The sequence below is a fragment of the Camellia sinensis genome, chromosome 5 (assembly GCF_055761805.1).
Source record: "Camellia sinensis isolate YWXY chromosome 5, ASM5576180v1, whole genome shotgun sequence".
Classification (NCBI taxonomy): domain Eukaryota; kingdom Viridiplantae; phylum Streptophyta; class Magnoliopsida; order Ericales; family Theaceae; genus Camellia; species Camellia sinensis.
In genome coordinates, this window is record NC_138965.1 from 19,907,976 (window position 1) to 19,914,054 (window position 6,079).

Below are 6,079 nucleotides of genomic sequence, written 5' to 3' on the forward strand. Positions count from 1 at the left end.
CATCTCGGTTCTCTCCATGGCCGAGAGACTTGAACCGAGCAAGAAGAATCTGTCCGGCTGCTCGGTATCAATCCGCACCTCAACCAATTCTTCAACAGCCTTGTCTTCGGCTTTGGTGCCAACATCATCCAAGACACTCCGGTCCTCCGGTCCCTCGATCATTTGAACGAATCCCTTGGCAGCCCGGCTCCCGTTGACCGCCACGAAACATTGCTTGGACATGACCTGATCACCCCAAATCTCCTCGATTGCCCCCATAGCCGAGGGGAATCTCATCACCTGGTGGTAAGTCGATGCTACGGCTTGCATGGCGTGAAGCCATCCTCTTCCTAGGATAAGGTTGTACGTTGAAGGCACTTGTAGCACCCAAAACTCCACTTGCTTGACCACGGATTCTGCTTTGACCGGCAAGATAATCTTTCCCAATGGCCACTCCGGCTGCGAGTTAAATCCAACCAGTGGCGAAGTGGCCGGAGCCAAGTCTGTCTCACGGAGTTTGAGCTGTTTGAACGCATCATAATACATGATCTCGACCGAGCTTCCCTGGTCGATCAAGATCCGTCTAACATCAAATTCTTTGACGCGTAGTGTTACTACAAGAGCATCGTTGTGCGGCGTCTGGATACGCTCTAAATCCCTTGAGGTGAAACTAATCACATCTTTCTCCTCTGTCTTCCCCCTTTTGATGGCAGGCTGTACTGAAAAAACTTCCCTCATATGCTCTGCCTTCTTGATCATGCCCCGGAGTTCGCAAACGCGCTCCGGTTCCACGATGCCGTGGATGACATTAATAACTCCTTGTGGTGGTGCATCTCGGTCATCCTGTCCCCTGGGATCGACCGGAGCCTGATTTGGTTTCACGCCGCCATCAATGTAAAGGTCCAGATGCCCGGCCGCAACCAATTCTTCCAAATGTTGTCGCAAAGGCAAACAATCCTCAGTCCGGTGGCCCCTCTCCCGGTGAAACGTACAACGATACCGCGGATTGTACCCCTTTTGTCCATCGCCCAACTTAGCAGGAAACCGGACATACTCCTCGTCTCGGATTTCGCTAAGTATGCGATAGATTGGAATCTTGAAGACCGTGGTTATGCCAGTCCTTGCCTTCATTCTCCTGTTTGCGTCCTCAACGTCATCTCGGGGGTAGTCATCCCGGTCATTACGACGTCCTCTACCCCGGTTTTTACGATTTGAACCTCGGTCTGATTCCTCTGCTCGGTCATTTGAGCGGCTGGACTCTTGCCCAACTGCGTGCACTTTGCCTGCTGTCTTCTTGTCTGTTCCGACCGGAGTGGCCTTCACGGTGGAAGCTGACGCATCATCCTCTACTCGGATGTGCTCATTAATGCGCTGCATGAGCTGGCCCATGGAGGTCGGTTGGTGCATGGTAAGCGAGTCCCGCAGTCTATGTCCGACCGGGAGACCACGCTTATATTACGTGATTGCAAGGTTGACCGGGCAATCTAGGATCTCGTTGAAGGTTTCCCAATACCTTGAATTGTATGCCTTCAGTGTGTCGCACGGTTCCATCTTGACACTCAGCAAGTGATCGACTTCCTTTGGTGTTTTTGTGTTGGTTTTGAAGCGCGTAACGAACGCTTCGGCCAACTGATGCCACCGTTGTATGCTCCCTTCCGGCAACCTCTCAAACCACTTTAAGCCCAGCTCACCTAAACTGGACGGGAAGATTAGGCACATAAGTCCGTCATTTCGTCTATGTCCGGCCATGACCTGTCGGAAATGGCTCACATGCATATAAGGATCGGTTTTGCCGTCGTAGAGCGTGAACTTAGGCTGGTGGAAACCTGCCGGAAGCGGCGTTGTTTCTATTTCCAGGGAAAAAGGGGTGGCACTCAGTCTGGCCAGGTCTGTATCTTCAAATATTGGCACTGTTTGGCGGGGTGGAGGCATTCCGACCTCCTCGCTGGCATGAACCCCGTAGGAGAGCCGCTGGAAAGCTGGTATTCTCTGAGCTTCGCGCCGGCGAGCCTGCTCCCTTAACACTGCCCGTAGGTCCTCTGACTGAGCAGAATAAGAGTACCTCGACGTCGTCGCCGGACGTGAGGGTTTGTAGGTACTGTCTTGCGCGCTAGACTTTTCTGCATGCATGTCGGAATCACCAACCTGGTAACTCCTGGTGATGGAAATGGACTGAGTACGTCGCTGACTCTGATCGCCTGACCGGCGGGACGGGGTGCGCTCACTGTGGTCTCCCACTCCAGCTACACCTTTCCCTTTGACATGCTGCTTAAGATCCTCCATCTCCGTCGCCATCCGCCTGATAACAGCGTCTTGGTCCTTTAACTTGCTCTCCAGTCGCCTGGCGTGTGAGTCTCTCCGCCGGTGACCGTCCGGACTCCGTGAACGCCCATGACTCCTTCCGCGCTTATCCCGCGCGTCTCCTGACTGCCCTCCAGTGGGCGTCCCCAAGTCTGCCATTGGATGGACGGCAGGAGGTCCCTCTCTCCTTCGGGTATACTCCGGGGTGGCTCCGTCGATGGCGGACAACGGGAACTCGTCGTTGTTCGCCATGGACGGCGATCAGATGAACTTGGAAGACAAGGTTTTGTCTGAGAATTTCCCACAGACGGCGCCAATTGTACGGGGAGCAAATATTCTGGCGTGCCCGTATTCCTTTCTTCCGAGCTCCGTCGATATCCGATCACCTGCGAGCAAATAACGATGAGCTACCCGGCGGTGTGTGGCCGGAAAAACCCTCCGACGGTCAAGTTAGCACACACCTTAGAGGGAATAGAGAGAAGGGAGAGAGTGTTTGAATGTAAGAAATCCTTACAGATATGTTCGTGTGTCGCGTATGGGGGGCGCAGGCATGCTTTTATACCTTCTGAACCCCATATCCACTCTCAGTCATCTCCTGACACGTGGCTCTGCTATCCCATCTGTCAGCATAAACCATGCCATTCACCACCTAACCTCAACTGCTTGACCTCACAGCTGGAGCTCGGCAGCCGAGCTGTTCTACCTCGGCCATGTCATGCTTCAAACCCATGCGCCTAGCCGGACAAACACATGAAGGACCGGGCTAAGCGGCATCTCGGCAAAGCCTAGCCCGGGCTCCTCCTTTGGTTGGCCCTCTCGCCGGTCAATCAACTACCTCGGCTGACCGCGCCTTTCCGGGCGCTGGTCTCTCGGTCTGTCTGGTTTCGACCATCCTCGGACCGAGCATCCTGGTCTGACCGGTCACTTCCTGGCCGAGCAGCTTCCATACGGTCCGGGGCGGCATACACTCAGTCCAAACTCGGCCCGGCCCAAGTTCTGGTAGCCCATCTCTGGGTGAACAGTCGATCATCTCGGCCCAATGCACTGCTGGGCTCTCAACTTGCTCGGTCGATACCTCGGCCCAACACCGGATCATAAATCACCCTCTCAATAAATATTATATATATTTTTTTAAATATGTTTTTCTACATTGTCTCTCTTTATAGAAACTCTTTCTAGGTAGGGTTATTGATAACCACCAATGCATAATCCAATCCCATTGTTAAATAAATTCTCCAAATCTCATATCTTCAAATCACTATAAAATGAGTTTTTTACATTTTATTTCAATAATTAATAATTTTAAGAATAATTAATTTTAAATATTTACAAATTATTTTTTACCAATGCCTAAATTAACTGAATAAAAAATGTTTACAATTATTAAATGATTATAAAAATAAAAATTGTGCCATAAACAAAAATTATTTTTGAGGCATATTTTTAGACAACACTTTACAGCTAATTAAATAAAATTATTTACAATTAAGTATTAAATGAAATGATTATAAAAATAAAAATTGTGTCATAAACAAAAATTATTTTTGAACTACTGATTTTATTTATTTTTAAAGATATTTTTTAGACAACACATTAACAAAATAAAAAATATTAAATAAAATGATTATAAAAATAAATGCAACCACTGTCTATATATATATATATATATTTTATTTTACATACTAATGTAATGAAATAAAAATTTAAAAAAATTATAAAGAAAAAAATTCATATAAGATTTTTTCTTTGCGTTTAGATTACTTGAGTATTTGTTCTTTTTTTATAAGCTTTTATTTTTGTTTTTTTGGAAAGAAAATTATTCAGAATATTATAAAAGGGAGGTACTTGTAATTATGCTAAACTTCAAGGGAGGTAAGTGTAATTTATCCTAGGAAATAATGAATGAGAGGGATTTTTTACATTAAGGGTTAGTTGTGTCTTTTCATAATGTGGTTGAAGGGTATTATGGTCAATTTTACTGTCAAGTTAACATCGTTAAGGCTCTTTTAACGGGAAAGGAAAATTTGACTATTATTTTCAAAAACAATGAAGGTCTATGTAATTTTTGAAACTACAAGGGAGGGATTTGTAATTAAGGCAAATCTCAAGGGAGGTAAATATAATTTACACTAACAAAATTATACAATTGTGATTATTATATCAATCTAATTTTTATATGTGAATGATCTACACGTAAAATTCGACAAAATAAAAATTCATATTATTAAAACATGCCCAATGATAGATACCATGAGGCCCAACATGCCCAATGACAGATTCCATCAGGCCCAATAGTATATCGGACCAGAGACAAACCTGAGCTTTGAAACATTTGAGGTTAAATTGAAAAAAGTTTTTTTTTCCCTTTCAATCGTCGATATTAGTAGATTATAACGAAATGGACGTTTATCAACACTTTCAAGATATTAACGGACAGTTACATTGATCATCAAACCAACCATCCTGTCCAAAATCTTAAGTTTAGGAAATAACTTTTTTACCACTAAGCAACACAAACCTACATAAAAATAAGTAGTGCTAAAAATAAAAAGTTGTTTGGCATCTCCTAGATTAATACATTTTTTTTACCCTTTTATCTTTTTAAAATTATATCAACTCTCTAACTTTTTATACAAAAAAAATTAAAAATTATACTTATTTAGATCTACCAAATAACCTCTAAACCTGTTTGGTAGAGTTTGGCCCCGTTTGGTGTAGCTGTTAAAACAGCTTATAGATTATAACTTAATAGATTATAGATTATGACTTTAATCAAAAATTGTTAATCTGTTTGGTGTAGCTGTTGGATTATAGATTTAAGTTGCTAAGTAGTGTTTGTTAAATAAGCTGTGAAATAGCTTTTTCAATTAATTTTTATTTTTTGTTTGTCTACATTTCTCATAAAAAATAATAATAGTAATCTATAGTCCATTTAGGTCTTTTCTATTTTTAAAAAAAATAAAAAATAAAAAAATTTAAGAGTATAACCATAAATTAACACGTCCACAGCAGAAGCTGATAATCAGAAGCAAATGGTGAGCAGCTTCTCAGAATCAGCTTTTTTGAGTTAAAATAAGCTGTTAGAATCAGAAACTGTTTAAAATAAATTTAACCAAATAGTCCAAAATAACTTGTTCAAAGCTAAAAACCATAAGTTAGTTCTGAAAAGCTTAAACAAACACCCTTAAAAGCTGCTTATTTAAGCTTTCAGCTTAATTTAAGTTAAAATATTGTGTTTGGTGCAGCTTAAGTTAACCAGCTTATAACTTAAATCAAGGTATTTCTTAGCTTATCTTAAAAGCTGGTCAGGGAATGCTTAAATTTTCGACTTAAGCGCGTAGCTGGTGTGGGGGCTAATATTGTATACTTTTGTAATGAATTAATTATTAATTGATACTAATTAATAACAATTGTTGATTATTAATATTAATTGATACTAATAAAAATTAATTATTAATATCAATTTATACTAATTAATAATTTTAGTATTAATTGAGACTAATTAAGTCATTAATTGATACTAATTAATTTATAATGGATAAAAATTGTGACAATAATATTTCCATTACATTTTTATCAAATGTATCAATTTTTATATTTTTATATTAATTGATACTAATTAATACTAATTATATTAACTTTTATTAATGAAATAATTTTTTAAAAAATTAAAACTGAAAAAAATGACAAAATAATCATTTTTATATCATATAAGGGCAGAAAAGACAATTATACAGTTAAAAGTTATTTTACAGTTTATTAACCAAACGCTATTTTGTTGTTTAAATTCATAATCTCA